Source organism: Myotis yumanensis, unplaced genomic scaffold (genome assembly GCF_028538775.1).
Source record: "Myotis yumanensis isolate MYYU_CA2020_CCGP unplaced genomic scaffold, mMyoYum1.0.hap1 SCAF_13, whole genome shotgun sequence".
Taxonomy (NCBI): domain Eukaryota; kingdom Metazoa; phylum Chordata; class Mammalia; order Chiroptera; family Vespertilionidae; genus Myotis; species Myotis yumanensis.
The window spans coordinates 27,826,731-27,853,315 of NW_027223764.1; the positions used below are offsets into that span (position 1 = coordinate 27,826,731).

Consider the following 26,585-nt stretch of genomic DNA (forward strand, 5'->3'; position numbering starts at 1 on the left):
TGCTTGCAGCAATCCTTTCAATTCAGAAACTCATGTTCTTCAATTTGGGAAATTTTCTTGTAATATTTTAAAAATAATTTCTTTTCATCCCTCAGCCCAGCCTGCCCCCCCTCACATACTGGGAGCCCTCAGGGGATGTCCTAGTGATGGCTTAGGCCCTCTCCCTGCTCCCCTTGGGGATAGGGCCTAAGCCGCAGTCTGGCCTCCCTTTGTGGGAGGTGACTGGGCTTATCAGGGGAAGGCACCAGCCCCATCACCCCGCTGCTGCAGCCATTGCCAGTCACCGCAGCCACCAAAGTTTTTTCATCAACACAGACTCCAGTCCCTTTACCATGAAAAAATGACAACTCTCTTTAGGCATTTTCAAGATGTATCTTTCATATAATAATAATTTCTTTATTATTATTATTTTTTATCCTCACCTGAGGATATGTTTCCATTGATTTTTAGAGAATGTGGAAGAGAAAGGGAAAGACAGAGAGAAACATAAGCCCTAACCTGGGCCCTGGCCAGGGAGGAGCCTGCAACCTAGGTACATGCCCTTAGTCAGAATTGAACTCAGACCCTGCTATCGGCAGGCCGAGGCATTATCCACTGAGCCAAACCTGCTAGGGCAGGATATGACATTTCTTAGCCCTCCAGCAGGAGACCTTCATTTTTTTTGCCAGGAGTGTGGTGAAAAACCCTAGATCACCTTTTTGGATTCTTATTACCCAGGTTACTAAGAATATTACCAGTGGCATACAGGGAGCTTAGCCAATGAGCAGTCAGAAAAGGTGTTTCCTCTGTAGTTCACAGCAATCGCTGGCTTGGCCCCCCCAGCCCAGGCCTGATGCCTCAGCCAGAGGCGTTGACCCTGATCACCCTCCAATCGCCAGATCGGCCCCTTGCCCAGGCCTGGGCAGGGGACCCCCATTCCCCCCCCCATCACCGGCTCCGCCCCCCGCCCAGGCCTGACGCCTCGGCCAGAGGCATCAGGCCTGGGCAGGGGTCCCCCCAGACCCCTCCGATTGCCGGCTCCGCCCCCTGCCCAGGCCTGACGCCTCTGACCCAGGCTTCAGACCTGGGCAGGGGACCCCCATATCCCCCTGATCACCGGCTCTGCCCCCCACCAGGCCTGATGCCTCTGGCCCAGGCATCAGGCCTGGGCAGGGGACCCCCAGACCCCTCCGATTACCGGCTCCGCCCCCCGCGCAGGCCTGACGCCTTGGCCAGAGGTGTCGACCTCCATCATCCCATCCCCGGATCAGCCCCTTGCCCAGGCTTGACGCCTCCACCAGAGGTGTCAGGCCTGGGCAGGGGACCCCCATCTCCCCCCTGATCACTGGCTTCTGGGGCTTCAGGGGCCCGCCTCCTGCCCAGGATGGTGGCTTGCGCTGGCGGCTGCGCTGTCCCGCCCTGCCTGCAGTATGCAAATTAGCCGCCATCTTTGTTGGTGGTTAATTTGCATATCACACTGATTAGCCAATGGGAGGCGTAGTGAAGGTACATCAATTACCATGTTTGTCTATTATTAGATAGGATATATAGTTTGAAAATATTTTCTTCCAATTTTTAGGTTGCCTTGTCACTCTGATTATTTCCTTGGCTGTGCTGAAGTTTTTCAGTTTGATGTAGTCCCATTTGTCTCTGTTTGCTTTTGTTCCCTGCACTTTTGGTGTTATATCCAAGAAATCATTGCCAATTCTCATGTCAGCTTGGCCCCTTTGTTTTATTCTAGGAGTTTTATAGTTTCAGGTCTTTAATCCATTTTGAATTAATTTCTGTGTATGGTGTAAGGTCAGGGTCTGTCTTTTATACAAACTTTCAACCAGTCCCCCTCTCTTCTCAACTCCGGACCCGCTCCTTCCAGGCACCAGGAGCTCCGTTTCTGGAGCTTTTCCTCAGCTGGCTTTTGTTTGCTTCTCAGGCAGTGAGCTTCCAGCCTGCTTTGCTCACCTCAGCTCAGTAGTCATCTCTGCTTTCAGCTTCCAAAATGCCATTATTGTCTGCTGTCTGCTCTAAAATACTTTTCTGCTTTTTTTGTCCTTCTGGATTTATAAAAAGCCCTATTCCATTGGCTACCTACAATCCTCAAATCCATTTAAATTATATTTAAAAGGCTTTTAAAAATGTTATCATATTTTCTATTGTTAGGTCCTACCTCCAAAAATAATTGTTCAGTCTATCCCTTTGCTTCCTTTAGTTAACCAGTTTCTATCAAGTGACATATGTTACTTTCCCAAACATCATTTCATTATTCAAAATAAACTGAGATTTTTGTTTTTAATATGAGACTTAGTGACACTCTGTTTCCTGAGATACTGTTTTGGAGGGAGGCCCTTGCTTTATCTTTAGGTGTATACACTATGTGTCAGTATTATCAGATGATGTCCTTTTATCACTTGAATTGCGGGAAACGAGTTAAGTCGGCTCGCGTGAATTGCGCATACTCCGCGGGAGCCGTCTTAACTCGGTTCATATAGATTTGCGGTGGAGTGCGGGAAACGTGTAAACTCGGCCGATTGTAACTGCGTATTACCAAATATTTGTTTGTTTGCCGTTCACAAAGATACCTACCTGCGTATGCGAACCGTTTCATACCCATTGGGGTAATAGGTATCATAAAAATCCCTTGTAAGTAGAGAACACTTTATGGCGCTGGTCGAGTACAATACCGTTAGGGTACCAATGTATTGTTTTCTCATTTTATAACCGATATCCCTGGATATCTCACCATGCAAAGAGAATAGTTATTGAGAAATACTTCTTGTGTCCGGACGTCTTTAGTTTTGAGTTTTGTGAATATTATTACGTGTTTAAATATTTAAATATATTGTGATAAAGACATTCATATAGAATTTTTTAACCAAATAAAATAAAATCGTTCTGCAAAGTGTTCGCATAATAATTATTTTTTTATATCAGATATCTATCGGAGTACCGCTATTTTCAGTTAGTATTATTTTTATTTGCTTTAACCTAGAATGTCGCAGCATTCAGACTATAGTGATGATGAGTTTTGTGCAGACAAGTTGTCCAATTATTCTTGTGATAGCGATCTTGAAAATGCGAGTACAAGTGATGAAGATTCTAGTGATGATGAAGTAATGGTGCGTCCCAGGACATTGAGGTGACGAAGAATTTCGAGCTCCAGCTCTGACTCAGAGTCAGATATAGAAGGCGGGAGAGAAGAATGGTCGCATGTTGATAATCCACCGGTCTTAGAAGATTTTTTAGGGCATCAAGGATTAAACACAGATGCTGTTATAAATAATATAGAAGATGCCGTGAAATTATTTATCGGAGATGATTTTTTTGAATTTTTTGTAGAGGAGTCAAACAGGTATTATAATCAAAATAGGAATAATTTCAAACTTTCAAAAAAAAGCCTAAAGTGGAAAGATATAACCCCTCAAGAGATGAAGAAGTTTTTAGGGTTAATTGTTCTCATGGGACAGGTGCGCAAAGATAGAAGAGATGACTATTGGACCACGGAGCCATGGACGGAGACGCCATATTTTGGTAAAACGATGACAAGAGACAGGTTCCGACAGATATGGAAAGCTTGGCACTTCAATAATAATGCGGATATCGTAAATGAATCAGATAGACTTTGCAAAGTGAGACCAGTACTAGATTATTTTGTGCCTAAATTTATAAATATTTACAAACCTCATCAGCAATTATCACTAGATGAAGGGATCGTACCTTGGAGGGGAAGATTATTCTTTAGGGTATATAATGCTGGCAAGATCGTTAAATATGGAATATTGGTTCGTTTGTTGTGCGAAAGTGATACAGGATATATCTGTAACATGGAAATTTATTGCGGCGAAGGAAAGCGATTATTGGAAACGATACAAACAGTAGTGTCTCCATACACTGATTCGTGGTACCATATATATATATGGACAATTATTATAATAGCGTCGCAAATTGTGAAGCACTTATGAAAAACAAATTCAGAATATGTGGAACAATCCGGAAAAATCGAGGTATACCTAAAGATTTTCAAACAATTTCTTTGAAAAAAGGTGAAACAAAATTTATAAGGAAAAATGATATATTGTTACAAGTGTGGCAATCAAAAAAGCCTGTATACCTGATTTCTTCGATTCATTCTGCGGAGATGGAAGAAAGTCAGAATATTGACAGAACATCAAAAAAGAAAATTGTCAAACCGAATGCACTCATTGACTACAATAAACATATGAAAGGTGTTGACCGGGCCGACCAATACCTTTCATATTATTCGATATTGCGGAGGACGGTCAAATGTATATGATAAATTGCGCATTATTTAATTCTTATGCAGTTTACAAATCAGTGAGGCAAAGAAAAATGGGTTTTAAAATGTTTTTGAAACAAACAGCTATCCACTGGTTGACGGATGATATTCCAGAGGACATGGACATTGTTCCAGACCTTCAACCAGTACCGTCTACTTCTGGAATGCGGGCTAAACCACCTACATCTGATCCACCATGCAGGCTATCGATGGACATGAGAAAGCATACGTTACAGGCAATTGTCGGAAGTGGAAAAAAGAAAAACATTTTGAGAAGGTGTCGCGTATGTTCCGTTCATAAATTGCGCAGTGAGACACGCTACATGTGCAAATTTTGCAATATACCTCTACATAAAGGGGCGTGTTTTGAAAAATATCATACGCTAAAAAACTATTAATTTCTATTTGTTTTGATTTATTATGAAAATTTTATTTTAAACTTTAAAAATATGTGTATATTTTTAGGTAATAAGTATTTTTTGGGTTTTTCGTATTTAGTTTATATATATCGAATTATTTATGTACTGAATAGATAAAAAAATGTCTGTGATTGAATAAATTTTCATTTTTTACACAAGAAACCGAAAATTTCATTTCAATCGAACCCATACTTCAAAAGATATAGGCATTTTAAACTAACTCTGATTTTGCGCGGGAAACCTAAATAATTGCCCGTGCCATCTTATATTTTGGCGGGAAATTCACCCGACACCATAGTGTTAACTAAATCCATTTTACTCTTAAGCTGTAATTGAATACTTGTAAACTAATAAAATGTCAAGAGAGTCCTATGTTCTTTTTAGTTACTTGTGACAGTGGCTTTCTTTGTGATTGTATTGATTATTTATAGCAGGGGTGGGGACCTTTTTCTGTCAAGGGCCATTTGGGTATTTATAATATCATTCACGGGCCATACAAAATTAGCAACTTAAAAATTAGCCTGTTATAGTTTGTTAAACGTTTAATTAACTCACCCCTAATGCCTTGGAGGGCCAGACCAAATGATTTTGTGGGCCTTATTCAGCCAGCTGGCCAGACGTTTCCCACCCCTAATTTACAGTGTAATACTATTTCTGACCGATAGGATAGAGAATTATTAAATGAGGGGTTGCTAGGTCCTTAGGGACTATCAAGAATGATTTTTTGTTTGTTTGTTTTGTTTTGTTGTTGTTCCAAGAATCATTTTCTCTTAGGACTGTTAGTTGGCTCAAGATATCAGCTATTCAGTTTGGCACAATGGAAGTCCCTACGATTTTTATCCTGGGGTCTAGGGATAGGCTTCAAAGAGTTCAAGATCCTCCTGAATTGGAGTGGTAGTAGAATAGGCTTAGCTTTTATTAGGTACTCAGTGATGAATGGCTTATATGATCCTGAACAGGATTGAGAACTCACCTCTAATAGATTATTCTAGAGTAAAAAATAGAATGTTACTGTCTAAATTAAACATGATAAAAAATAAAATGCTACCTTGCTAGCTACTATTTGATTCCACATTCTTTCACATGTAAGTACAAGTAACTGTAAATGAGGGACTAAATGAACAATTACCTCTTTATTCTTTGCCACATGCAAAATATTATCTCTAGCTTCCTGGTTATGCAACATGTAACTATAAAAGGTATCATTAATGAGGATACTGTTTGGGTCTTAGAGAAATGACCATCTTTTTTGTCAACTTGTAAAGAAGGTATCTTAGTAGTTACCCTTGGTTTTCATATTGAAGATGCTGTACTTAATTTGTGAAAATCAGTTACTTGTTAACAGTTAGTAGGTAAATATATAAAACAAGCACCTCTGTGATAGAGGGTTATGGATTTTAGGTTTTTTTTTTAAATTATTTTTTAAAAATATATTTTATTGATTTTTTACAGAGAGGAAGGGAGAGAGATAGAGAGTTAGAAACATCGATGAGAGAGAAACATCGATCAGCTGCCTCCTGCACACCTCCTACTGGGGATGTGCCCGCAACCCAGGTACATGCCCTTGATCGGAATCGAACCTGGGACCTTTCAGTCCGCAGGCCGACGCTCTATCCACTGAGCCAAACCGGATTCGGTGGATTTTAGTTTTTAATTAAGAAAAGGTGGGGTAAGATTTATGTTATGTATATTTTAGAACAACAAAACATCGGGAGGGAGGGAGGAAGGAAGACACATGGGGGTGGGAGGTGGGGAAGGTCAATTGAGAATTTTTTGTTTCCAATCTAATACTTTAATGTATTGTGAAATCTACTGGATTTATAAGGTCTCTTTCAGCTTTAGAATTTTATGATTCCATTTTTGAAGTGGTTAAGCTTAAATTGCTCTTTTCTTCTAGGTACACCATTGAGTTCTTTGGAAAGCACAAAAGTGTCTGGTTGGGAGGCTTATGAAATAGACAAGACCCTGCCTCAGGAAGCGTACATGAGAATAATTTTAAAGGAAACTATCGATAAATGCAGAACAGTAGCTGTTGGAGGTATGTAATAACTTAGAGCTTGGATTGAATGTAGTGTGACCCACTCTGCTGTACTAAGTCAAGTCCAGCCTTTTTCTGGGCATTACCCCACCCTGTGGTCTCAAATACACTAGTGGCTATTGTTCTCTCAACTTGACTGCATAGTGAGATGTGACTCTTAACGCTTCCTTGAGCAGCTCTGACTCAGCCCGTTTCGAGTCCTTCCTATGCCTGAAAGACAATAAAGGTGATAGAGGCAGCATTGGACTCTGAGCTGATGATGTGATAACAGGTTTCTGGCCAGGACCTCACTGCCTTCTTTTCTGGGAATGGGTAGTCCGTATCAAAGCTCAGCGAATGCGTGTCAGCTGTTATTCTGAAATCAGCTGTTATTTATTGGCTTTACTCTTACCTTGGAGGATGTCAAGGCATATCTGGTTGAGTGCTTGCTGTATTGGCTTGACTGATTTCCTATTAGTCATAAGCTTTGACCTGTTTGTCTCCTTGACCCCTTCACCCCACTCCCCCACATGTCAATTACATGCAGTGGTTCTCAACCTTGGCTGCACATTAGAATCACCTGGGAATCTTTTTAAAATCCTGATTTCTGGGCCTCATCACCTGGAAATTCTGTTTCTTTGTTATGGGGTGGGGCCACAACATTAGTAACAAAGAAACAGAATTTCTGGAGGATGAGGCCCAGAAATCAGGATTTTAAAAAGATTCCCAGGTGATTCTAATGTGCAGCCAAGGTTGAGAACCACTGGTTACATGGTTACTTCATTTTCTTGCTTTATAGCCTTTAATTTTTTTTTTAAATCCTCAACTGAGGATATAATTTCTATTGATTTTTGAGAGAGAGAGGAAGAATGAGAGTGAGAGAGAAACATAGATCGGTTGCCTCCTGTATGCACCCTTACCGTGGATCAAACCTGCAACCTGTTGGATACAACCTTTTAGTGTACGGATGATGTTCAATGAACTGTGCCACCTGGTCAGGGCTAGACTTTAATTTTTATCTCCTCAATAACTTATATCATCAAGGTCATGGTCACCCATTATTTCATATGCTGTGACCTTCAGTGGATGTCTGGCTTTTGATGCACTGGCTCTTTTTTTATGAAACAGTTACTGTTTCATAATTATACTGAGAGTATATTATTGGTATGAGACCTTATTAAAATATGCCCTTTTTTAAAACATATTTCTATGTGTGTGTACATATATATATATACACATCTCTTTACTATTTTGGCAACATTTTAAAGTCCGAAATGATTTCAAAATAAACACAAAAATTCACACACAAAAACTAAATTGATTTGACTTTTCTTCAATGACTTGGTTAATTAATTACTTGCCTAATATTTGACTAAGTCATATAATTTTACCCTTCTAAGTAAGATTTGATTTCTGAATAACTCCCTCATTATGAGGAGGTTATTTGTTATATTTTTTATTATGTGCTATCTGCTATGGGCCCATATGATGATGTCATGAGAGATTCTGATGTACTTTGGTCCTTTAATTCAGTGTTATTTCATTTGATTCTGAATTAGTGGGATATAGTGAAAAGAGTTGCAATAAGTAGAGTATGCCAGTGATGCAAAAAGAAATCAGACTCAAGAAGAAGTATGTAACATGTACCTGTGCCACTCAGTAACTTAAGTGAATCACATACTGTTGTCAACTTTTTTCTGTTGTTTCCTAAGAATCCCATGTTAGATTAGTTTTGCAGAGGAGGACCTGCTGTCCTATCTGGGCTACTGATTTACCCCACAGAGCCCTTCCTGGCCCATCCCTCAGTCTGCATTGCTATATTAGAACACAGTTTCCTGGCAACAGCAATATATCTGGCATGACTTAAACTAATGGACAGTTTTTTTTTAGCATATTTGATGATGCTAAGCAAGTGGAATAAATGTCAATATAGATTGGTAGATGAAGATTTTGAAAATTTGTAGTGTATTTAGTGCATGGAAGGGACCAGAAACATAATACGGTAAGCATGCTGGCTGGATTAATGGCACAGTTTGTCAGCTGCACACTTACATAAGACCATATTATGATTAAAAACATTTTTAAATTAATATTTGAAGGGCTTGGGGTTTATTTATTATGATTTTTTTTGAGTAGCTGTGTTTGGAAATTTTAATTTTGTAAACTATGTTAGCATAACATAGCTGCACAGTTAGCCTTGAAAATGGCTGTTTGTTTTTAAAATATTGTGCTGTTTACTTTGACTTGGCATTGGTGGGAATAGTTTCTAAGGAAAATAGTTTGTAACCCATGTTATAAATAATTTTCAGGTTTTTAAATTATTTATTTCAAAGCATTCACTCTTTATTATTTTGGGCTCAGAATTTGAGAACAGACTTTCCCTAGTATTTTCTTTTTATCATCACAGTTGTATTTTTCATTCAGTGAGTGCATTTCTGAAACTAATACCTATGATATTTTTAATAAATTGAATAAATTTATGTTGACAAAGAAAGTTCACTAATTTTAAAAGATCCTTAATAAATCCTTTATGGTGAAGATCTGTGGGAGTGATAGGGGCTGGGAGGAGGGGGCAAAGAGGGGGGGATGGGAGATATCTGTAATACTATCAACAATAAAAAATATTTTTAAAAAAGAAATCCTTTAGTAAAATGAAGAAAGCTTCCTTAATTTTGATAAGTCTTTTTCTCTATTTTATTCAGGGGTTTTTAATATTGGGCAGTCTTTTGATAATTACTTTATATCACGTCACTTAATAGTGTTTTTAGATTCATACTTGTGGTTAACATGTATCAATAGATTGTTTATGTTGCTGAGTAGTATTCCATTGTATGAATTCATCTATTTACCTAATGATGGACATTTGAGTGGGTTATAATTTTTATCTATTATGAATATAACTTCTGTGAACATTATTGTACAAGTCTCTTTGTGGAATATGTTTTCATTTATTTTAGACTAGAGGCCCAGTGCATGGAATTCGTGCACAGGTAGGGTCCCTAGTGGGACCAGCTTGGGGGAGGGGCCGCAGGTGGTTGGCTGGCTGGCCCTGCCCCCTGGTCGAACTCCCGGTCAAGGGGACAAGTTGCATATTAGGCTTTTATTATATAGGATGTACACTTAGAAGTGCATCACTAAAGGGTTTATATAATTAAACATGCTCATCAGCAATGTATGCCTTGCTCCAATATGCTCCAACCATTTGACAACAATTGCTATTGTCAGTCTTTTCACTATCAGCATTCTAGTGGGTGTAATGTGGTGTCTTGTGGTTGCCTGTGATTTCCTTGATGATAATGATGTTGGACATTTTTTTCATGTATGTACTTATTGGCTTTTCTTATAAAGTATCTAGCTAAGTCTTTTGCTGTTTTAAAAATTGGGCTGTGTGTTTTATTCTTGACTTTTTATGCTTTTTAATTCTTGAACTATAGTACATAGTTCTTTATGTATTCTAGGAAGAAGTCCTTTGTCAGATATATGTTATGAATATTTTGCAGTTGGTGGTTACCTTTTTATTTTCTTAACTGTATCTTTAAAGGGCAGAAGTTTTTATTTTGATGAAGTCTGATTTATTAGTTTTTTCCTCTTATTCATATGCTTTGCCTACTTCATGGTCACAAAGACATTCTATAATTTTCCTGCTTTATAGTTTTAGTTTTTACAGTTAGTTCTCTGTGAGATCAGGATTTATTCTTCTTTCCATATGGATATCTATTTGTTCCTGCCCAATTTGTTGAAAAAGACTATCCTTATTCCCACTGAATTATTTTGGCACCTTGGTAAAAAATCATCAATTGACCATATATGCTTATGTCTATTTCTGGTCTCTGTTCTGCTTCATTGTTCTATTCATGTGCCCTTAACACCAGTACTGCATTTTGTTGAGGATTTTTGCATAGATGTATTCTAAGTGATATAGGTTTGTAGTGTTCTTCTATTGTCCTTGTCTGTTGTTGTTTTTTTTTTTTTTTTACATTCTTTGTTGTTTAAAGTATTACATAAGTCTCCTTTTCCCTCCATTGACCTCTCCCCAGCCGCCCCCACTCCCCAGCACATGCCCTCACTCCCCTATTGTCCCCTATATATTGTCCATTGGTTATGCTCATATGCCTACATACAAGTCCTTTGGTTGATCTCTTACCTCCTCACCCCCCATCTTCCCTCATAGGTTGGGCAGTCTGTTCGATGCTTCTATGTTTGTCTGGTTTTTGTATTGAGTTCGTGTTGGTGTATTCTGTTCCATCTATTTATCTATCTGTGTCTTTGTATTTCAAATGCATCTGTTGTAGGTAGTATGTGGTTGGGTACTGCTTTTTTATGTATTCTGAGTCTCTGCCTTTTAATTGCAATGTTTAGTGTGTTTACTATAATTATTGATATGGTCAATGTTTAGTTTATTTACTATAATTATCGATATGGTTAGTTTTATCATTTTATTGTTTCCTAAATGTCCCATCCTTGAAGCACTTTTGAATCTTTTATCTTCTTTTCTCCCTTCTCTTCGTTTAATTGAATATATTTCAGTATCACATTTTAATTTTGTGTCAAGTTTTCAATTATACCTCTTAACCACTTTGCATTATTGTTTTTGTAGTTTCTCTGCAGAATTCAATATTCATCCTTAATAGAAAGTTTTTTTGAATTAATATTTTATTTCATTATATAAAAATATGAAACCTGTAACATGATTACAACTGACACTCCCCCAACCATTGCACTGTTGTCTTCATGTATTTTATATCTGTATGTTACAAACTCTACAATACAGTATTGTACTTTTAATGTAGCATATATAAAGTATGTGTGTATACATATAGAATACTTGATAAAGTAGATCTAGTAACTGTATCTTAAAGAAATTAAGAGAAATCTTTCATGTTTACCTGCACATTTACTATTTCCAACATTCTTCATTCTTTTCTGTAGATTAAAACTTCCATCTGGTATTACTTCTTTCCAACTTACAGAGCTTTCTTTAGCATTCATTGCAGTGTAGGTCTATTGGCAACAGATTCCATTTTCATTTGAAGATTCTTTATTTTCCCTTTATTATTGAAATATGTATTTTTCTATATAGAGAATTCTGGGTTAACATTTTTCCCATCTATTCAGCTCTTTAAAGATGTTTATTTTCTCCTGGCCATCTGTTTTTGACGAGATGTCTGCCATCATTCTTCTTATTGTTCTTACATGTGTAATATACCTTTTGTTCCCTAGCTACTTCTAAGATTATTTTTGTTATTATCTTTGGTTGTCATGGTTAGGTGAAGTTTTCTTGTGGTTAACTGAGTTCCCTCCTTTGATGTATTACTATTTTTGTTCAGCTTTGGAAATTTCTAGGCTGTTTCTCTTTACATATGTTTTTCTGCCCCATTCTCTGTACTGTTTTTCAGCATGTAAATTAGAACACTGGATACTCGCCAAGAGGTCATTGAAGCTCTTTTTAAAAACATTCTTTTTCTCTCTGTGCTTCAGCCTGGCTTCTTTATATTGACATACCTTGAAGTTCACCCATCCTTTTTCTCTGTTATTAATCTAATCTGTCCTTTAAAAAGATTTTATGTTGTAGTTTTCAGTTTTAGAATTTCCATTTGGTTTTTTCTTTTGTTTCTATATTTCTCCTGAAATTTTGTTTCTTTACCCGTTATATCTAGCTTTCTCTGTGGATTCTTTAATATATTTAGCATTTATATTCTAAAGTCTTCTAATTCCATTTTTTGGGTTATTTGTAGATGTTTCTGTGGATTGCTTGGTCTTTGACTATGGTGTTATATTTTCCACTTGCCTTACATATCTCTGAATTTTAATTGTGTGCTGACACTGTGGCTGCCACATTGTAAACATTTGGGATTCTGTTGTGTTCCCCGAGAGGAGAGTTGTGTTTTCTTCAGGCAAACAGCTAAAATAATGGCTCATCAGCCTGGATATTTTGTAGGCTCATTTTTATGCTTTGCAGTTTCCATTTTGTCTATTATTTCCCAGGAAATACTGTTATTCTCTAGTCAAGATACGTGGTCTTTATTTCTTAAGCCATGGTTTCAAAGGAAAGTCAGGCCTTTACCAGGCCCTCGAAACCTGGCATGTCTTAATTAAACTCCTCTGAGATGGGCAGCTGTTGGAATATAGCAGCTTTCTAAAAACTTCCACCTGTTGTCCTGTGCTGCCCCCCTTCCCCCCCAACACACACCCAACACACACGCCCTTGGGTTTTATAGTTTTGAGTGTAGCCAACAAGTGTAGGATTTATTTGCAAATTTGGGAATTCACCCTCTATCACTTCCTCATTTGGGGATTTTCTGACTCATTTTGCAGCTACCGTGGCAGAACCCTTTTCTGACCAATAAGACTGTAGCTTGCTGCTTGAATTCCATCTGGCATGGCACAGACTTGGTCGTGCCCATGGATAAGCTGCATTGATGTAAGTTATCATCCACTGTGGTTCCTTCGTTTAAGGGCTGTGGATCATCTACTTTCTGCCTGCTTTTGGTTGTTTTCTAGTGCCTTCAAAGTTAATTTTTATATTTGTTCACAGTTTATAATTGTTACTGCATGGAGGTCAACTCTGTAATCATGAAGACAATCTCTCTCCTTTTAAAAATATGTTGTTATTGATTTTTTTTTTAAGAGAGAGAGGAAGGGAAGGATAAAGAGATAGAAACATCAATGATGAGAATTATAGATCAGCTGCCTCCTGCAAACCCCACCCTGGGGATTGAGCCCACAACCCAGGCATGTGCCCTGACTGGAAATTGAACCATGACCTTCCGATTTATAGGTCTGTGCTCAACCACTGAACCATGCTGGCTGGGCAAAGATAGTCTCTTACCTTATTTTCATTTGAATTTAAAAATATCTTCAAGTCATGTCTAATGGGTGAAACTATTATTACTGATGAATCAAGCATTATTTAAACACAAGCCAATACTTAGTATTTGTGAAAAGAAATATAAGCTATTAAGGAACACTCTAAGATAGGAAAATTGGTAATCTCTCTAATTTAGGCACAGGTTGATGTTCAATAATCACATGAATTGAAGTTTAACATACTTAGCATATTTATTTAAAACTGCCAGTGTAAGCACTGGAAATAATTTTCAAGTAACCACTTCAGCATTCCTAATGCCTGGCTGCCAATTTCTGACCCATATAAATGACCTTTAAGAAAGGCGATCTCACTTTTGAAGTTTATTATCTGCCCCTCATGCATTTTGGTTACTAAAATTGGCTATATAAGTTAGTGCAGTTCTCATAGTCTAAGACCGGAGAGAAATTAGGCCAACCTAAAATATATCATGTTCCAGGTAAGTAAAAATGTAGTTAGAAACCTCAGGGGTAGATACAGAAGCAGAGCAACATTGAACAGAATGTTAAACTACAGTGGGAAGCCTGGGGAGGGTTGGGGGGGGGGGGGGATTAAGAGACCAACTGAAGGACTTATATACATGCATATAAGATTAACCAATGGACACAAGACACGGGGCGGGGGGTAGGGGCCGGGGGAATGTCAAGGGGGGGAAAAAAGGAGACATATGTAATACTCTTTGTAATACTTTAAGAAATAAAAATTATTAAAATGTAGTTAGAAACTGAAATTAGCACCCTCAGCATTGCGACTGTTTTGCTTCTGTCTGTGGATGCTCACCATGGTGAAGTGTACCGTCATTATGAGATCGGTAGGAAAGGGTGAACATTTAAGGAGGTCAGAAACAATTTTTTTTACTCTATCAGCAGAGCTATGTTAAATAATAACAGCATTTCCCTGTTCCACATTTTTCCTGTATATAATGTTTCTTTTAAACAGCTTCGAAGTATTGCCTAATCAGCAAGGGATTTTTGTTTGAAATAAATTTTTAAAAAAGTCTTTACAAAAATATGTGGTCATTGTATGAAAAGAAGAATATACTATCAAAGAAAAAGGAAGAAAATGAAATGAACCCAAATCCCTCAAAGCGGTACAATCACTTTGGGAGACATATATTCTTTTAGTTATTCTTCTTGTTTTAGTTTATAAAAATGGATCATACTATATGTATTTTATAATATGATTTTTCCCCACTTAGTTCAAGCAGTTCTCTATGTGTGTGAGTGTTTGTGCTTTTACGTTTGTTGTATGTGTAAACAAAAGGAACTAGTGCAGATACTTGTTTTAAACCTATCCAGCTAAATATCTTAGAATATGCTGGGGCCAAGGATAATGAAAATTTTATCATTAACTGAAACCACATTTGCTTTGTTTAACTGTTGAGCATGAGAGAAACTTCTCTGTAGCTTCTACTTTACCAGATGTGGGAATGGGTGGCCTGCTTTGACTCTGTTTAGATGTAGGGGCAGTTTGCTTACAGGCACCTGGACATGATCTTCATCACATCATATATGATATAGGTTGGAAAAGCCCCCAAGTTGCTCTGCAAAACCATGCTTTGCTAATCAGCTATATATTTAGTCACTCAGCTCAGAGTGTCATTTGAAACACCAAAGCCTTCTATTTAATCAAACTCTCATTGCTCTCCTTGCACTTGGCGTTGAGCAAGGCAGCATTCCAAAATTTATGGTCTAGCCAGGAAGCAGCCGTTGAGCTAGGGAGGAATTATAGGTATCCTGAGAATAATAAAGAAGCGCATGTCATGCGAGTGTATGGCAGGTGTCTTGACATCAAACATCTGGGATGTTTGAGGAAAGTTTCTTGGAGAAAAAGATGTTTAAATTGACACCTACATGAGGAGTAAGATTTTAGGTAGGAAAATGGGACAGAAAAAGTTGGGGAGGAACTGTCAAAGGCGGAAGCCAGCACTCATTCAGTTGCCTCTGTTCATGACAATTTTCCTTTGCAGTTACTTTTGGAACATTGGGGTGCTTTTTCCCATAATCTTCCGTGTAAGATACATGATATGACTGGGCTTACCAGTTCTGTGAATCATAATCGACTCAGAGTGTTTCTTTGAATGTTAATAACTTTGAATAAACCAAGACTGAACAAACGCATCACTTCAGTGTCTTAGTCAAAAGGCCGTACAGACTAGGTGCTTATGGGAACGGCACCCCGGGTGCGTGCTGCCTGCTAAATGGTCATGTTATCCCTGGAATTTTTATGGTGGGCTGTAGCACCTTTCTCTTTGCTCCTTTAGTATCTCACAGGTTTCCTGTGGAGACCAGGTGACCATCTAGGCCAGGGATTAGCAAACTACAGCTGGAAGGCAAAATCTGGCCCAGACCTGTTTTTATAAATACAGCTTTATGGGCACATGGTCATGTGCATTTATTTACATAATACCTGGGGCTGCTTTTGCACGATAATGACAGAGTTGAGTAGTTACAAAAGATACCATATGCCCTGCAAAACCTAAAATACTCTGTTCCTTTACAGAAAACGTCTGCTAACCACTAGTTTAGGCAAAATCCGTAACCAAATGCCTCGCATAATTCCTCTGTTTTGGTTGGTGTTTCTTCTCATATTTTCCACAGCCAGTGTGCTGTGTGTCATCTCTGTTGTCTGGTTTTTCTTTCTTCTTTCCTTCTCACCAGTTATCCCAGGCTGTGCTAGGAAATCAGTGGGGCTGACGCCTCTCAGGGCATCACACCACATGCATGGCTGCGGGTCTTTGTTCTCGGCTCTTTCCCATTCCTTCTCGCTTCTCAGTGGCCTAGAGGAGAAAAAGCACTGAGTTTGACTCCACTAGAAGAACTGGGTTTGAAGTTGAGTCCTGCCACTTAGAAAGCAAGCTTAGGCATGTCACTGTCCGTCTCTGACCCTCAGGTTCTTTTTCTAAAAATGGGGAGAATACTGCAGCTGCCTTCCCCACAGCAGGATTGTTGTAAGGACCACGGCATGTAAATGCCACGTATCTGTCATTTGTCTTCTCTGTGAATCTGGTGCTGCCAGGTGACCGACTCCCTTTCACTGACGTGGAATTGTGACAAAGTGAATTTTGCTTTTAAATTTATTGGGGAATACGTCTTTTGTTTTTTATTTTGAAGTTTTTGCTCAGGTAACACTAAAGAAATGGTTCTTACTAATACAACTTGAATAAGAAAGCATGAAGTTTAAATGAGCTGCTTTAAAATAGAGCACTCAATCAATATTACTGAATGAGAGCCCTTTTAAATGTAGTTTTAAAACCAGAAGCACTGCATTTTTGAGAGGAAAGGGAAGATCAAATGATAAGTCTAGAAAATAGTCATTTCTATTCCTGGATCACTCTCCCAGGCCCGGCCTCTGAGCCTTCCTCTTCCTTCCCCTCCTCTCTCAGAAGGACGAGTCGGGGATTCCTCACTTCCCCTCTGTGTTAGTCATCTGTTTCTGCAGAGCAGCAGCACTGCACACTCCCAGCTTACTCGGTGCACAGGCTACCTCCCGGTTCCTGCAGCCCCGAGCCTGGCCGTGGCTTAGTTAGGTGCTTTGTAAGGCTGCAGTCAGAGGTCCATCAGGCTTTTGTCTTATCTGAGGCTCGACTGCGAAAGGGTTTGCTTCTAAGCTCATCTGATGGTTGTCAGCTTCTTGTGGGCTCTCAGGCTGAAGGCCTCAGTTACTTGTTAACTCTCAGCTGGAGGCTGTCCTCACGTGGCTCTCACTCTAGGCAGCTCCCCACGTGGCCCCTGACTTCTTCAGAGTCAGCAAGGGATGGGATCTTGCAGCAGCACGACATTACAATAGTATGTGATATAACCACATGGATTCCATCATTTTTACCTTATTCTACTGGCCAGAAGCAAATCACAGGCCCCACCCCCACTCAAGGGGATATATCGTAAGAGACGGGCCCTGGGGGCCATTCTAGGTAGAGCCAGCCACATCTGAGGCTGACAGGAATATGGCTTCTCTTCCCCTTTAGTCTCCTCTCTGTGCATTCTCCTACTTAACCAGGAGCACGTTTTCTATCCCTTCTGTCTTCTTCCCTCCTTCTGACCTTCAGAGAATTCAACAACCCTGGGTGACTTTTCCTTTTGGCTGTAGAAATGCAAGAAAAAGATATCAGAAACTCTGCCTTGATGACAACTCTCTTGCTACCAGGCCCTCCCCTGACAGCTGGTATTGTGAGTGTGTGACAACTTCCCTAGCAGGTGTTTCTAAGTCATAATGTGGCTTATGCTCTTTCTCTTTGCAGAGGAGACACTGTTGTTCAGTGGTTGAGAGCAAGGACTGAAGTCACACCGCCTGGTGTGAATCTCAGCTGTGCCCTTTATTATCTGAGGAGTCTCGAGCAAGAGAATTCATTTTGTGTCTCTATGGCTGGTATTTACATTTTTTATTTTTCCACCGGCCAACAAGCTGGTGCCACTCTCACCCAAGATGCATATGCAGTTATAGGGGCAATTTGCGCTTTATTGCGAAGTACAACTACCTCAAGCCATTTCTGGTCTCCTGGTGGAGTGGGCAGGAACATATTTGAGTTTAGGAGACTAGCTTTTCTTTTATTGACATCATCATCACCTGGTACTTGCTTTGCCTCCTAAGGATGAGGATAGTGTGCTTCTTGCAGTATCAATAACGTTTAATAAGCACTTATTGTTTGCCGTGAGCTGTCTTAAATTGTTTGTAGGCATTATGTCTTTTAACCCGTGTATCAGTATTAAGTTGTAGTACTACTATTACTCCCATTCTGAAGATGAAGAAACTGAGGCTTAATAAATTAAACAACATGCTCAAGGTGTTCGGGGCAGACTGAGGAATGCAGTTCTTTGTGATTGCAGAACACATGCTCTTCATGCTCGCAGGGCCCTGCCTTCCATAGCGGCAGCCCAAACCCGCTGAGTGAGCTAACTCCTCAGGAGACAAGAGCCTAAGAATCCAAAGCAATCATGTCTGGTGGGTGCAGCCCTAATGCAGATGCCATCCTCCAGCCTCTTTGCCTGAAATGCTCTTGCTTTTGATGCCCACCCGTCTCCTAACACCTTGGGGAACAGTCTTGGCCTCGCCCTAGAGGAGAGACCATCCATGCAAAAAGGAGTGTGTTCTTTTTAGCCAGGTTTTTGTGTAACTGTTGTGGATCTCAACATTGTAGATGAAGCATGACTAAGAAGTACTGGGCTTTTAATAATCCCACCCAGGACTTGTACATTCAGATCATTCCCTTTAAATGCGTCAGCTAAGTTAATTGCTTACATTCTGTTGAAGCTGCCATTGCACTGCATTTTTTAAAAAATGAACGTCATCTCAACCACCATATAACCTCGTCCCTACCTCTAGGACTTCTGCCAAATGGTTAGTTCATTCAAGTCCGGTGTTGAAGTCACTTTATAATTTTTTTGAATACCCATTGTGGTGGGGAATTACCATCTTTGAGGATGAACTTGATTCCTTGAGCCTATTAAAATATTTTCTACTTTCATTCACACAGTATAGTAGAAAATAAAGTGGTTTTGTTTAGAATTCAGGAGTGACTAACCTGTAATGAGACAGATTTTCTTGAGGGCAATAACTGTACACTGGCTTTGAAGGGAAAAGAAGAGGACTCAACTCATTCTGAGCATCAGCATCATTGGAGTGAGTTCTAAAGAGGATGACTTTGAAGAAGTCAACGAACACTTTATTTTCTTTTTTCAATAAAAAAAATAATACTTTTTATTAGAATAGTGTGGCATCATTTTCAAAATGAACTTCTTTTTAGACAGAAAGTTCTGTTTAAATGTTGGTATTGCCTCACCTGTGTCTTTTTTAAAAACAAAAACATAGCTGAGAAATCCGTACTGTTGCTGAGACTTGAATGTGAAGCTAGCCTGGGTCATAGGTGCCTGCCATTCTCAGTGCGGCTTTCATCTCCCACAGATGCCTGCTGAGTTCTTGGCATACGGTGTACAGCAGAAGAATTAGCACTGAGGGAAATGATTCAGTTCTTTCAGGAATTTATAATAAAAAACACTCAGTACTTGTGAGAAGAATGCTAACATATGCATAGCTAGAGCTTTCTGTTTCCACATTAGTGAAGACTATCAACTAAGATGGGGATTTTTATTTAACACTTCACAACAACATAGAAAAGTTTTTGTTTTTTTTTGTTTTTTTTTGTTTTAATATATTTTATTGATTTTTTACAGAGAGGAAGGGAGAGAGACAGAGAGTCAGAAACATCAATGAGAGAGAAACATCGACCAGCTGCCTCCTGCACATCCCCCGGATGTGCCCGCAACTCAGGTACATGCCCTTGACCAGAATCGAACCCGGGACCTTTCAGTCCGCAGGCCGACGCTCTATCCACTGAGCCAAACCGGTTTCGGCAACATAGAAAAGTTTTATATTGTTGTCAAAAGTATGATTTGAACCTCTCTCTAAAATGGTCACATAGGGACAGAGTCTGAATTTAATGGACTGTATACCATAATTGCAATGGTTACCATGAATTTTATAGACTGTCTTACTTGGAATAGTAAAAATAATAATTGCAATTACATTTTGGGAACATACCAGGTATTCTGTGATGGGCACTGTAATGCATCATCTCTAATCTAAATAACTACTCTCCGAGGTATGTATTATTGTCCTTATTTTACAGACTTGGAAACGGAAGATTAGAAGGATTAAATTACCTGGCAAAGACCACACTGCAGTTAAATAGCAGAGGTGGAATCCAAGCCTATTTATTTTAAACCTATAACAAAGCCTTCTGCATTTCCCATCATTTAGAAGACTTCCATGCCAAGTGACCAGGCATCCAAAGCTATAGCTCGTCATGAGCATGTTCCTTTCGGTGCTGGGTGTAATCTTACGAGCCTTTGACTCGTCAGTCTTTCCCTGCTGTTTTTATTGACCTTGGCAAGTTCTTTCTTTGTTACTAGGACACTCTGGATTTATGTGGTGTTTGCTTCATTTTCTGCCTTCTTTTTGTTACATGCACAAACACACACACCCTAATGGTTTGGATAACTTGAGGTTTCTGTCTCTTCTATAACTGAAGCGACACTGTCTCTCATGGAACATCAGTGTATGGAGCCATTGTACAATCATTATTAATCTTTCTGAAAGACTTAACACTGAGGCTTCAGGCGAGGAAAGGTGGTAGGTTTTTATTTTATGTGTTGTCTACTTGGAGCCAAATGTTCTTCATATAAAACGAGTGATAGTTGCATCCTGCCTGGTAGGAGTGGAGTGTCTGCCTTTGGTTATCTTCATTGAAGGGAAAGACAATAGCACTTCTATCCCTAGGTTGTAGACCCTATAATGTTATGAAATTAAAAAAGTAAAATATTCTGAATGATTTCCTCTTGGAAAAAGGAAGGCACTTTGCTGGGCATATTCCATTATTTCATGAATTATAAATCTCCAGTGCTTGAGTGGGACATATGGACAGAGTAGCAAGTCTACTCATTGGGCATTGGGTGTTCCTGGTGCTGGGATAATGTCCTTGTTGGATCAAAACATGCCTGACTCTGGCAGATGTTATCATTCATCCACACAGTATCATAGGGAGCATTTGATCCTTTTTCAGAAATGAAATTGAGGCTGGGAAGAGATGAAATTATTTTCCCAAGGCTACTTAGTGGTAGGGCTTTAAACCAAGGTTTTACCTGTGCATTGTCCTTTGGTGGTTTGGATTGCCTAATTATTCACCTTTCCTATTCTTTAAGTTTTCAACAATTCGAGAAACAGAACAAGGACCCAAATGGGAATCAACACAGAGAGTAATGTAATTACTGATAAAGCAGAATTAGATAGCACAGTTCAGTTACTTCCTCTCTAAAACTTGCATTGGACGCAGCAACCCTGACATCAGCCGGGACAGAGAGCTGCTGGCCCTCTTGGGAGCAGGCAGCCCTTTTCCTGCTTACCGTGTGGAGGTGAGCTGGCTCCAGGGGGCCCTTGCTGCCTCGCTGGGTGCAGTGGCCAAGCACTAAGCCAGTTGTTTTCCTAGTCCTCTCAGAAAATTAGTCACTTGCTTTTGAGAAGAAGGAAGGAAGGAGTTGGGGAGGAAAGACAGAAAGTGGGTTCCTTTAATACTGCTCCCACCCAGGAAACAGACTAAGAATCTCTTCCCAAAAACGTAAGAGTGGGTATTTTAGGGGTTCTCCATTCCAAACCCCAACAGTAGAAATACTGCTCTTTAAATCTTTTTTTTTCTCCTGGGGTGATCTTTCTTTCTGATTTAGAAGAGCAAGGAAGAGACAAATGTGTTTTGGGTATAAAGAAAGGAAAAAACTAACATAGAGACCAAGAAATGATCTCTATGAGACATACAACTAATCAGATTCTTTCTCCTTGTGACAGGTGATGGAAATGTACTGGAACAATGGGAGAAGCCGGTAACTCATAGGAAGCCAAGATGACAAGAATTTTTTTAAATAATCAGTAAGTAAAGTTTTGTTAACCTTTCAGAATTCCTTTGACTATCAGGTGAATTTTCTATAAGCATCCATGGTAAAAGAATAGCACAATCAAATAACTTCAAAGTTTAAAGGAGCAAATATTTAAAAGTAAAAAGCAAAAGTACTTCAAAAACTTATGCTAGCATTTGAGAAATTATTCTTTCCTGGCAGAGTGTGTCATTTTAAGTTGTTGGGTACATTAGTTTGGGTAGAACATAAGTATTTACAGGATTAAAAGAGGAATCCTTTTATAGTATATCTCTCAAATACACATTTTCTTAGTCCTGTTGGGCGCCATTTCTTTCCTCTACTTTGTGATTACATTTTGGAGGTAGATAATCAATAAACAGTGAACATGAATAAAACTGAGCTCTTTGTTTACACCGTCCACATATTCTTCTTTGTGTATGTGATTTTTACACATTAGAACAGGGGTGGGCAAACTTTTTGACTCGAGGGCCACATTGGGTTCTTAAACTGGACTGGAGGGCCGGAACAAAAGCATGGATGGAGTGTTTGTGTGAACTAATATAAATTCAAAGTAAACATCATTACATAAAAGGGTACGGTCTTTTTTTTTTTTTTTAGTTTTATTCATTTCAAACGGGCCGGATTCGGCCCGCGGGCCGTAGTTTGCCCACGGCTGCATTAGGAGCTACTAATGTTTGCTAACTATCAGGCAGTTGTATGTGGTCGATTTTGGTTTCATTATGATAATGATAATGTTAATACGTGGTCGTCTAGTGGAAAGATTATACATTTTTGAGTCAGACATTCATAGTCCTGACTCATGCTCTGTGCTTTTAGTAGTTACTCAGTCTCTGAAAGTCGGTTGAGTCGTTGTGCATTAGATTTGATATGAGTCAATACCCAGATGATAGACTTTGTGTCATAACTGGTACATCATAGAACCACAGTATTATATTTGTATCATGACTTACAGTTTACAAGCCCTTGTTTTGACTCAAAAGATGGACCAGCTCAACTTCTTTAACTGCTACCAAGCAATGGTGGGTTAGACCTGGCCCGCTGGAAGGAGAGAGGAGAGGGTTGTAGTGTTTGCTGGTTTCTATGGTGTAAATATTCCCATCGTGGCTGATTTCGACAGAAGTCACCACAAGCACAGTCGGGAAGTGATGTGCAGAAGCACACCATTGCAGAGTTATCTACCAACCAGATCAAATAGTTTCAAATAACATCGAAGCAAAGGTGATAGGAAATAGGAAGTGGCGAGTTTTGAGTGTTTATTATCTTTGTTTTTATAAGTTTATTTCAATTGTATGTTTATATAATTTGACTTTTAATGATGGCTGTGTTTGACAACTGGCTTGCCCCAAATCCTGAGAAGATGATAGTTGACTCTGGTGGGCTGGTATGAGCTGGCTCCAGCTGAGCCACAGTTTTCAGTGATCATCTCAGCCCTGGTTTTATGACTTTGGTTGGGTTGATAAAAGCAAGGTTTGGTTTTGAATCCTTGCATGTCAACTCAGGTTGTCATGCTCACAGAGCTTCTGAAATTGAAGATCAGTGCTGAGGCCAATTCATAAGTGAAGCCACTTACCTTAAGAGTGTGACTGGAGTTCTCAGTCAGTGCTGAGGCCAAATCATAAGTTAAGCCACTTTTCTTAAGAGTGTGACTGGAGTTCTCAGTTTGTAACCGGCCCCTGGCACTCCTCCCCTCATGGCTGTCGAGTGGCAGTGCTTGGGGATAAGTCAGTCTCTTTTGAATGTCCTCCTCTCCCTTCCCTGTGCTCTCTCGCATCTCCATTTCCTCCAGTAGTGACACAACGGGGCCTAGAAGCCAGGGTTCCTCCTGACTAACTTCCGTGTGAGGCTTTGCTTTTTGATTCAGAAATTAAGTTTTAATGAAAGTGAATTGTCTTCAGAGACAGAGAGAAACAAAACTAAATCTGGCAGTTTAAAGTTCACAGGGGCTTGATTAAAATGCTAGGGAAGAAAGGAAACTGGATCAGGTCTCTCAGTGTTTCTTTCAGAAGCAGTTTCTTCGGTTTTCTGACTTGCCCTTTAGAAGGGAACAATTGAAGCCTGAAATTGCTAAGTAACAGCTATGATTGTAGTGGTTGTTTTTATTTCAAATCTCACCCACCTAGTTTTCAAAACACATTTTTTTATTGAACCTTTCAAAAAATGCCTTGGATATTTCAAGACACCCATTTATGTCAATTCTCTTATGTAATCTTAAAACATTTATTTTCCTTATTTCTTCCTAACTCAATAGGTATTTACAGTTCCTACTGAGTTGGGGATGGACTTGGATTATTGCAAAAGTAATTCTTGTTCATTTCAAGCAGAAACTCGTGAATAGAAATCTGAGAGACTTGCCTCTGGGTTAGGAAATACTGACCTCTGTCTTAATTGAGTTGAATAAGGGTATCTTTGGTAACTTGAAAAGTAAACATGAGGTAATAATTAACAGAGAAATATTCTGATTTATAATTTCTCTTCCCAGAATGGACCTGATGCTATTTCTGAACACCCCCAGCATAGATGAATTTTTGGTTAGAGAACTGTTAGGTGTGTAGTCTTCAAATATGTAAATTTGACAGCCTGGCATTAGGTTTAAATCAACACTCTCAGTAGTGTGCTAGGTATTTGGGAATCTTGGTTGTGAGGGTGAATTTCAGTACAAATAAGACAGGTTTACTCCATTGTGAGAGTTGATCATCAAGCCTGAAAATAGGAAGTTATAACTTTAAAACAAATGTGGTTGATGTTCTAAGACATATACAAGCTGGGACAAAAGTAATTGTACAGTTGTGAGTATCTGAAACACAGTTATTATTGTATAATTGTGTATTAATTATTGTATTCTTTTTCATATGAACAATTGTGAACCTACTTTGGCCCCACCCTGTATTAAATACTCTGGAAACAGACAGATGAGTGGGAGGGTTTCAGGAGCCTATGACATTTGAATTGGGCATGTAATGATTAATGCCTTTTGGTTAAAATGCCTTTTAAAAATTAACAGTGCTAATTGGAAAGAACTTTAAAGATGTAAAAATTATTAACAGTAGAAAACTCATCGAAATGATCATTACCCAGAAAAACCATTATTTTGTGTGTGTGTGTGTGTTCTGCCATGTTCTCTCTATGCCTAGATTAGATACACATGATTTTTCTCCCTAAAATGGGTTGTTATATTGTTTAGAACCCTGATTTGATTGACAATATACCGAGACCATGCCACATCAACAAATATTCATCTACATCATTTTTGTTAGTGTGAGATAGCATTCCATACCTAGGTGGTTTATAATGTATTTAACACGTTCCTTATTAGTGAGCATTTTAGTTGTTTTACTTTTCCCTGTGATGGACATCTTTGTTTATGGAATAGTGGTGCACTTATCCAATTACTGTGCAGGGTCTTTGTGTCATTACTTCCCTTTAGTTAAGCTTCCCTTTCCCTTTCCTCCTTAGCATATATTTGCTATAATTTAATTTGTAACATGCTAGACTTCTTTATTCTCCATTTGTATTTTTAGTGAAACAATTCGTAGTTTAGAGTGTATGTCCTTTCTTTTGGCATATATTGTAAACTCTTCAGCCTCACAGATGACATACCTTAAAATTTTCCCCATAATTGGTTAACACACTAGTATAACAAATTAAACTCTAAGTAAACTGTTGACTGTTTTATTTGATTTGCCCCCTCAAGTTATTGGTTCTTTTTTCCATGATATAAAGTGGAGTTCATTATTAGTCAGAGTGCTCCTTTCTTTTCCTTCTTATTTGATTTTTATTGTGTCTGTCTGTTTAAGTCTCTGCATGGGAGAACCAGTTTGACTGGGCTTAGTCATACCTTACCTCAATTTGGAATAATTTGGAGTTTGCCAGTCATACATCAGGTCACGTGTCTAGTAATCTGGCAGATGTTAAGGAGATCTAACTTACTTTTATATTCCCAGTGACTAGTTCTGGCTTTGGGCCATGAGTGAAACCAAAAGATCCGACAGGTCTGTCTGACGAGCAGTTTCTGGGTTAAGACCATACACAGAGCTATTCCCTTCTTTCATGATTATGAATCAGCTGTTCTCTGGTTTCTTACTTCTGACCACTTCTCCACTTTGATTTCAAAAGGCACAGGGTTAATGTATTATTAAAGTCCCATCTTGAACCAAGGACTTTTAGAAAGAAGTGGTTGTCGGCCTCAGTCAGACAGAAAGGAGCGCTCAGAGAGCTGCATGGCTCAGCAGTGATGGTCTGCCCTTTAGGTTGGGTAGCGGGTTTATAATTACTGATTTTAATGTTATTTTCCCCTGACAAATATGCTAATGTATTCTTTTGCATGTATTAAATACTGCATAACCAAAAAGTTTTCTAAGTGTAAAACAGTTAATGAGATTAAATGCATTAATTGCATTTATATTGGCAGAACTGAGTCACATTTAGTCAGTTATTTTTGCATTTTTAATTTTCTTTTAAACACCTCAGACAAGTGTTTTAATAGATAGTACCCTCTTTTTTCTTTTTGTTTTTTATTTTTTAATATATCTTTATTGATTTTAGAGAAGAAGGGAGAGGGAGAGAGAGAGAAAGAGAGAGAGAGAAACATCAA

General features: G+C 38.9%; 1 protein-coding gene and 1 pseudogene across 9 annotated transcripts in view; one reads left to right on the forward strand and one right to left on the reverse strand.

Moving 5' to 3' along the window:
- SGMS1 (sphingomyelin synthase 1) overlaps positions 1-26,585 on the forward strand; it is a 261,890-nt gene that overhangs the window by 150,354 nt on the left and 84,951 nt on the right. For 7 of the 9 annotated variants that reach the window (XM_070432761.1, XM_070432760.1, XM_070432766.1 and 4 more), the window contains 2 exons: positions 6,587-6,727; positions 21,906-21,986. The gene's annotated coding sequence lies outside the window, so the exon portion shown is untranslated. Of the gene's footprint in view, positions 1-6,586; positions 6,728-13,052; positions 13,128-21,905; positions 21,987-26,585 lie in introns of those variants that run through there. The other 2 variants (XM_070432768.1, XM_070432767.1) reach the window with 2 other exon arrangements.
- LOC139022181 (cold shock domain-containing protein E1 pseudogene) overlaps positions 1-26,585 on the reverse strand; it is a 120,029-nt pseudogene that overhangs the window by 50,057 nt on the left and 43,387 nt on the right.